The sequence below is a fragment of the Periplaneta americana genome, chromosome 2, assembly GCF_040183065.1.
Source record: "Periplaneta americana isolate PAMFEO1 chromosome 2, P.americana_PAMFEO1_priV1, whole genome shotgun sequence".
Taxonomy (NCBI): Eukaryota; Metazoa; Arthropoda; class Insecta; order Blattodea; family Blattidae; genus Periplaneta; species Periplaneta americana.
In genome coordinates, this window is record NC_091118.1 from 18397142 (window position 1) to 18406468 (window position 9327).

The 9327-nt window shown below is 34.3% G+C and overlaps 1 protein-coding gene across 2 annotated transcripts in view; it reads right to left on the minus strand.

The window, feature by feature from the left end:
* Nucleotides 1-9327, minus strand: part of LOC138714715 (serine/threonine-protein phosphatase alpha-2 isoform-like) — a 65053-nt gene that overhangs the window by 21842 nt on the left and 33884 nt on the right. The gene's annotated exons all lie outside the window — the stretch shown is intronic.

The window sequence follows — 9327 nt, forward strand, 5'->3', positions numbered from 1 at the left end:
GAAAGAAAGAAAGGAAAAAGAAGGAAGAAAGAAAGAAAGTAAGAAAGAAAGAAAGAAAGAAAGAAAGAATGAAAGAAAGAAAGAAAGGAAGAAAAAAGAAAGAAAAAAGAAAAAAGAAAGAAAAAAAGGAAAGAAAGGAAGGAAAGAAAGAAAAAAAGAAAGAAAGGAAGGAAAGAAAGAAAGAAAGTAAGAGAAAGAAACAAAAGCAGGAAAAAGAAAGAAAGGAAGAAAGAAAGAAAGAGAAAGAAAGAAAGAAAGGAAGGAAGGAAGGAAAAAAGAGAGAAAGAAAGAAAAAAGAGAGAAAGGCATTTAATATCAAAGTCATTCCCATAACTTAGGCAGTTAGAAAACGCCTTCCTTTAGCGGCAACTTCTCTGACAAACTCGTTTAGCTGGTAGCCGCATAATCAAGGCAATGTTTAATCGAGCTGGTGAGTGAATACAATACAGTATTTGTAAATGATTGATAAAATGGCAAACTTACTAGTGTTAATTATATAAGCACGTGTGGCTTACAGCTGTTTCGGCGTATACTGTACACCATCATCACAGCCTATTAGATCCTAGCATTCGGCGAAGATTCTCCTGCGAATACTGGATCGACGTTTATATTCTAAGATTAAAGAAGGGTTGGAAGAAGAGCAGTTTGACTTCAGGATGGGAAAAGGAACGAGAGATGCAATTGGACTGCTGCGAACAATAGGCGAAAGATGCCTAGAGAAAAATAAAAAAGTGTATGTAGTAAAGGCGTTTGACAGAGTGGACTGGAATAGACTGATGGGGATCCTGAAAAAAATTTATGTGGATTGGAAAGAGAGAAGACTGTTCAGTAATCTTTATATGAAACAACGAGTGAAAGTCAGGATAGGAGAAGAAATGTCAGAAGGAAGTGAAATAGGGAGAGGAGTACGACAATAATCCTTTTATCATCTACTCTGTTCAACATCTACTTCAAGGATTTAGTGAAAAATTGTTTTCAGAACATGGGAGGAGTGATAGTAGGAGGCGTTGTTACCAGAAGAGAAGATGATACTAAGGGATATGCTATTGAAACTAAATGACAGCTGTGAGCAGTATGGAAAGAAGATAAATGCAAACAAGACGAAGACCATGGTTATCGGGAGAAAAATAAAGAAATTAAAGTTGCGAATTCTAATGAGGCAGTAGAGCAAGTGGACAGCTTCAAATACTTAGGATGTACTATAAGCAGTAACATGAGCTGCTGCCAGAAAGTCAAAAGGAGGATAGCAATGACCAAGGAAGATTTTAATAGAAAGAGGAACATCTTCTGCGGACCTCTGGAAAAAGAACTAATGAAGGGACTAGTGAAGTGCTTTGTGTGGAGTGTGGTATTGTATGGGGCAGAAACATGGACATTACGACGAAGTGAAGAGAAGCGAAATGTGGATATGGAGAAGGATGGAGCATGTGAAGTGGACAGACAGAATAAGAAATGAAGCTATGTTGAAAAGAGTGGGTAAAGGAAGGATAATGCTGAAACTGATCAGGAAGAGGAAAAGGAATTGGCTGGGTCACTGGCTGAGAAGAAACTGCCTACTGAAGGATGCACTGGAAGGAATGGTGAACGGGAGAAGAGTTCGGGGCAGAAGAAGATATCAGATGATAGACGACATTAAGATATATGGATCATATGCGGAGACTAAGAGGAAGACAGAACATAGGAAAGATTGGAGAATGCTGGGTTTGCAGTGAAAGGCCTTCCATTTGGCAGAAAACTATGTATGTGTAATTAGTTTATAGAAATCATTAAAATAAAATTAATTAAACGAATTCACTACGGAATTTTTTAACATTCACCTAGAAACCTGTATGCGCTTTCCGTAGAAAGTAAGTAATAGGCTATACACAGACTTTTGGGCGTATGGCAAATTTATGTACTTGCATTACGACAAACAATTCGTTTGCCCTTTCCTGCCGTTAATGTTATCCTTCCCCACAGATATCTATCTCTACACGTTACACGGTGCATGCGGTAGCAAGCGGTTGGTCTTGAATTATCGAGCGCAATAAATGAGTTCTCGAGAGGGCAGGCCCCTTAATGACCGGTAACACTACCTTTCGTGACGACACGAAAGAGGCGGAGCGCTTCGTAAAGAACCCCGAGGTGTGAGTCTAGCACCACTGCCAGCTTTCAACACTTAGGCAAACAAGACATACAGACAGCGATTCCCAACTCCCATGTCGTTACCTGGCAACACAATTCATTCAATTTACTGCTGTCAGCTATGTATGTCACCTAAGTATAAAACAAATGAAGGGGTAGGTAAAAGAAGAATGATGTCTATTCGTAAGAATTCTGTGATTTGGTCAAAATATGGTAACTCCAAAAAACCTGATTTGACAGACAGGTATTTTTATTTTGACTTTTCCTATACAAATTTATTTATTTATTTATTTACTTATTTCATTATTTACGTATTTATTTATTCACTTATTTACTTTTACTTATTTACGTATTTATTTATTTATTTACTTATTTAAGTATATACGTATTTATTTGTTTATTTACTTATTTACTTATTTATTTATTTATTTACTTATTTACTTATTTACGTATGTATGTATTTATTTATTTACTTATTTAATTATTTACGTATTTATTTATTTACTTATTTACTATTTACTAATTTACTTATTTATTTATTTACTTATTTACTTTTTACTTATTTACTTTTAACTTATTTACTTATTTACGTATTTATTTATTTATTTATTTAATCTGACAGGATTAAGACCATAAGGCCTTCTCTTCCATCCTACCAGATAGCACATATAAATACAAAAAAGAAATACAGACGCTGATGAAAATAATACAAATTAAATTAAAACCCTATAGAGGGTCAACAGAGTCAAAAGAACACTACAGAGCTCTCATCGAGCCAATACAAGAAAAAAAAATAAAGTAGAGATAGCAATGATGATAGTGATAATTGATAACTGATAATAATAATAATAATAATAATAATAATAATAATAATAAATACATTACATATTAATTGTAAATTTTACAACAGCATAGTTACAATATTTACTATATTCATGGGTTAAACCGAAGTTGCGCAACCTGACAGGTGTTCAACAAGCAATTCCATGAACTAGAATGTGATTTTTTAATTTAAATTTGAATTTTGATATTGTCCGACAGTCTCTGTCACGGTCACGGAGAGAATTCCAGAGGCGTGGAATCGATATGCTGAAAGATGATGAGTAGAAGGATGTTCTGTGCAGAGGAATAGATAAGGTACATGTTCCGGGTTCGAGGTAGTGAAAGGTAAAGAAAACGAGATGCTAGGTAAGAGGGTGTTCTAGTTCACATACAAATGTGAATTAAAATAATATAAGATTAAATTGCTAAATCAGTCGAAAGGGAACTGTTTTTTATATAGGGCTGCACTTTCAACTCAAAAAGGTCATTTTTGTAATTATCATGTTCTGACCAAACATCACAGAATTTCGCGGTGTAGTTTTTCTTAAGTTTTAAACTTTGTAATTTATTAACAGTGAGGGACGGAAGGGGTTATTCGAGGGGGGATATCTCAACTTAAGGCTCGTAACTCCCCTGGAAATGTTGTCCGTTCTTGTACAGTGTTTACCTTGCCTGTAATTGAATTCGAAATTTACGGCTTCAAACGCTGTCGAGGACGATAAATGTTATTGCATGGCTTTCATGGGGAGAAAAGTACGGTTAGGAGTTGTGTAGTAAATTTATGGACAAATCAGGTTCAGAATAAGGAGAGAACAGAAACAGTTAATTAGTCATTTTTCATCCAAGTCAAAATCAAACTTTAAAACAACAAAATCTTGAGATGTTGTGAAACCTTGTTTCGGTTGGTGTTCTCAGACTTTTTCCATTCCCTTTTAATGTGTTATGTATTAGGTTATGTTCACCTTTCAACTGTTTCCCAACTAAATATTTCAGGTTCCTTCAGTGGAACGCCTACACAATCAGACGAATAGCGTAACGAGTTCAGTTCACGTACTTTCTTATCCACAACCCCAGAACGCCTTGCAAGAATGCACACTCGTGTGTCTTTTTGTTTATTCTTCTTTCCTTTACAATAGCTAATTAATTAATCAATCAGTTCGTCATTTACTTTTCATTCTTAATTCTTCACTTATTCTTTTACTAATTCATTCATTCATCAATAATTTATTCATTTACTCCATTAATTATTCATATATTCGTCAATTTATTAATTCGATTATTCGTTAATTAAATTTAGGAAACTACACAAAACGAAATTTGTTTTTATCCTATAATGAACGACAAAAACAACAATCCATTGCCAGGCGACGATAGAAAACAAAAGATGCGAAAACAAATGAATAAGTTGTATAAACAACTGAATACTAATTTCAAATATAAATAACATAAACGTTTTGGTGTGAGGGGTGAGACCTAATACCTTACTATAATAATACCGGACAGCTAGCAGTTTTGCGTGCGAACGACGATGGTGCTGCTACCTACTGCCGGGATGGAGATACTCGCGAAACAAGCTGTAATCAACTGCAATGTATATTGTTGCTGGGCTAGTTAATTTGTTAATAGTTTTATGAATTAGTACTAGTGTTAAAATGTCAGGGTGTATATGTGCTGTTTATAATTGTGACAATTGCAGCATTACAAATTGCTCCAAATCGTACTTTCGATTTCCGACAGTTCATAAAACGTAAGTCAACAACATTCTTTAGTAGGCCTAATTCCTTCGTCTTTGTGTTGATACAAAATATAAATTAGTTTTTTTTATTTAGACCTAATAAATGAATAGAAGTTAAAATGTATTGGATTTTAAGGTTTTATCAAATTAAGTTTTATTGTTGTCCACATGACTTTACTATTATTACAAGCATCAGATTACTATCAATTTTATCTTTGCAGTTGTCAGCAATGCGTATAAAAAACGTTACTGTAAATTCATTCCTAATATCACATTGATTTTGTCTCGGTAAACCAAAGAAAAAATATATAACAATTAATTACGGAAAATAATATGAAGTATGTAATATTTCTCATAATATGCAGCTTTGATATAAGATAATAATTTTACATTAAATATTATTCAACATTTCTTAAGTGTTTCATATATATTTCCAAATTAGTAACTCACGTTTTAAACAATAGTCCGAATCTTGCTATGTTAATATTTGTATATGTGGACGTAATTCCATCCCTCTCCGCTAGATGTCAGGTCCGCGATATTTCGCACTCACGCCAATGCTGCTAGTATACAGCTGTCCGGTATTATTATAGTAAGGTATTTGGTGAAATATATAAAGCAATGAACACTGGTTTTAAAATTTCTCCTCAATATCTAAAATCCTACTATCATTCATTCGTTTTCATCTTTCGTATCCTAAGTAGGTACAATATGTACCCAGGCCATGTAATTTTATTTCTATACTTATTAATGCTGTGAAGATAAAATTTTGGAAGATCATGTATTTGTTATTTAAGCTCTTCTGAGTATTTTTTAAAATTATGGTTTATTTAACGACGCTCGCAACTGCAGAGGTTGTATCAGCGTCGCCGGTGTGCCAGAATTTTGTCCCGCAGGAGTTCTTTCACGTGCCAGCAAATCTACTGAGATAAGCCTGCCGCATTTAAACACACTTAAATGGCATCGACCTCGGCCGGGATCGAACCCGCAACCTCGAGCATAGAAGGCCAGCGCTATACCAACTACGCTACCGAGGACGACCTTCTGAGTATGTATAAGCTATATATAATATCTAGTAATTTCTTTCTCACATCAATACTTTGTTAAATTATTTAAAATAAAACCCACTTAGTAATAGTTGAATCTATTTATTACTTTAAAATATTTTGTTACTGCTTCAACTAGGAAAACAGACCGGAAATGTAATAAATGCAATTAAGGGATTTGCAAGGATCACTCAGAAAAACTCATCATTATAATTTGCAAGAATTGTTCAAAATAGTTGGTTGTTTTGAAATAAAATTGGTATTTGAAGAAAAAATTAATATTATTGAAAATAAATATATACTAATGGCTTGTGCAGCAAATGCTGCAAACTAAGTTCATTAGACGTTCAAATAAACATTTTTTAGATTTATTTTCAATGAAGAATACCAGACATTCTGAAAGTTATTTGCTTCCATAATAATGAAAGATACTCTCTCTCGAGCCAATACTGAAGAGAACCACACATATAAATATCTACACCACACCGTCATTAAACATATGAAAAAGACCCAATCCCACTTGATTAATAACTATAAAAATATTTGATTTTTAATAATATTATTATCTTACGTAAGTTTTATAGCTTTCAGTAACATATACTATATAGCCGCCACTCAGTAAAATATAGAAATCAAAATCTAATTTAAGTTATTCTCTACATCTACTTATATAACCCCAAAACGTTTCACTTTCATATCATCATAATAGCATTAATATGTATAATTAATGAAAAATAGTCACATCATGGCATTAACTACAATAATATTTCATTTCTAATGGTAATAATGTCATCAAACCACCTGAAGATTTTTAGTTTTTAATATCCAATACACAGCTGTAGCCAGAAAATTACACACCACAGAATCGAACCTGTAAATTATTTTTAGTAAGTTAAGTTTTTAATAACCAATTTAATTTGAGCTCTAAATATGTCAGCATTCTTGCAGATCATGGACTTCGTGTAATATTGTTTACTGAATTGAATTGAAAGAGGTGAATTGGGAGGACAAATTTAAAAGGTACGCAAAACGCGTACTTGCAAGGGGTTCGGGGCTGCAAGAAACTAAATATGTGAACTCCAAGCCTGTTGGCCACTAGTCTCACTCCGGGTTACGCTGCTCCTCTGAAGGAGCTCTAGAAAATTCTGAAGGGGAAAACCGAAAATGGACGTAATCTTTTAGGTGCCACATACGCGAGGGGATTGTTTACTGTAGTGTGTGTTTTGTTTTATTCTGAAATGCAATTAGCTAGTTCTCAAAACTGACGACAGATGGATTTTAGAAAATAGGGAAATTATGTTGAAAAATTGACATTTCACTGAAAACGACTATTTTTCTGAAAAACTTTGAGTTCCAAACTTCAAAATGAGGGGTCATTTATTAAAATCCGTTCAGCCGTTTTCCCGTAATTTCCATTACCAGTTCAAATTATATATATATATATATATATATATATATATATATATATATATACACATACATATTTAGTGTGTTAAGAGTAAAATGTAATGGAATAACATTGTTGTCTTCAAATAAAACTTAAACATTAAATGTTTTAAAAATAAATGGGTCCAAAATGTACCTAGTGAGTAAAACTTGAAAAGAAAAATAGCCCGGTAAATCTTGGTTGATAAGTTATTTCATTTGTTTCATACAAAAGCACTACGGTCATGGTTACCATGGTAACAATCTTACTGTTAACATATTTTGTTAGTTCCTGTATCATGGACTTTTTGACTAGATTACCAAGTCAAGCTGTCTTTGAACCCACGTGCCTAGGAGCACGAGATCCCGGAAGTGGCCTATGGTGAAGCGATGTGGAGCAGAGGGGTCAAGCAATCTCATCGTTAGTGTGAAAATCTTCGGGCTTTGATGTGATTCGTGGCACCCTCTCTGCAGATGCGCTGTCAATAAATTGATCGAGTTGCGCATAGGTCAATGGGGGATTATAAATTTAGGACGTGACCGATATCTATACCAATAAAAGATTCTCTATTACATAGTACCTAAGAAAGGCATTTCGTTCAAAAGTTCTCACTGCTTCACGTCTAACGGAATGCATGATATGGTTTTCACAGATACGAAAATAACGTCAAATAATTAACATATCAGGGGCCTACTCCACCATAGAACTTGTCACTTTGCAGTTTGCACATTTCACTGCAGTTTCTGTCCCACTGTCACATTGTTCGCAAAGTGTAAAGGAAAAGAAAAGGTAGAGGAAAGTTTTCAAATATACAGGGCTTTCCTTTCAAAACTTCCCAGTCTAAATAACTGTATAATTTAAATTAAATTTAATTAAACAGAAATACGTCAATTTAGATATTGAGGGGAAGCTTAAAACCAGTCTTAATTGGATTTTAGGCTTCACCCCCTCACACCAAAACGTTATGAAATATCAAATGGCACCTCTGTATTCACACGTCAACATTCTGGGTAATAAAAACTATGAGAAATAACTCGAAACTATTACAGTAAAACCCGGATAATACACGCCCGTTTATTACGCTATCCCGTACCATACGCTTCTTCTCCGGGTCCGTTGTCATCCCCCATATAAAATCATATGGAATTCATCACTTAAAACGCTCTTCATCTCGTTTAAGACGCTCTTTCATCGTTTGACAATTCTTAAAATATGCATTTATAAGCGGGTAATAATATGTCAGAGAAAATAATTTACAAAACGCTCTACAGCACATCTCATAAAATAATATTTTCTATAAATGTAAAGAGATAGGTTTCAAGTAAATCCCGAAAAGACAAAGTATATGATTATGTCTCGTTACCAGAACATAGTACGAAATGGAAATGTAAAAATTGGAAATTTATCCTTTGAAGAGGTGGAAAAATTTTAATATCTTGGAGCAACAGTAAGAAAGATAAATGACACTCGGGAGGAAATTAAACACAGAATAAATGTGGGAAATGTCTGTTATTATTCGGTTGAGAAGCTTTTGTCATCCAGTCTGCCCTCAAAAAAGCTGTAAGTTAGAATTTATAAAACAGTTATATTACCGGTTGTTCTGTATGGTTGTGAAACTTGGACTCTCACTTTGAGAGAGAAACGGTGGTCCCTATCCTGTGCAAGATTAATTCACTCCCTATCATCATATCCCACCTCCCTCAAATCCATTTTAATATTATCCTCCCATCTACGTCTCGGCCTCCCTAAAGGTCTTTTTCCCTCCGGCCTCCCAACTAACACTCCATATGCATTTCTAGATTCGCCCATACGTGCTACATGCCCTGCCCATCTCAAACGTCTGGATTTAATGTTCCTAATTATATCAGGTGAAGAATACAATGCGTGTAGTTCTGTGTTGTGTAACTTTCTCCATTCTCCTGTAACTTCATCCCGCTTAGCCCCAAATATTTTCCTAAGCACCTTAATCTCAAAGACCCTTAATCTCTGTTCCTCTCTCAAAGTAAGAGTCGGAGTCTCACAACCATACAGAGCAACCGGTAATATAACTGTTTTATAAATTCTAACTTTCAGATTTTCACCTGACATAATTAGGAACATTAAATCCAGACGTTTGAGATGGGCAGGGCACGTAACACGTATGGGCGAATCTAGAAATGCATATGGAGTGTTAG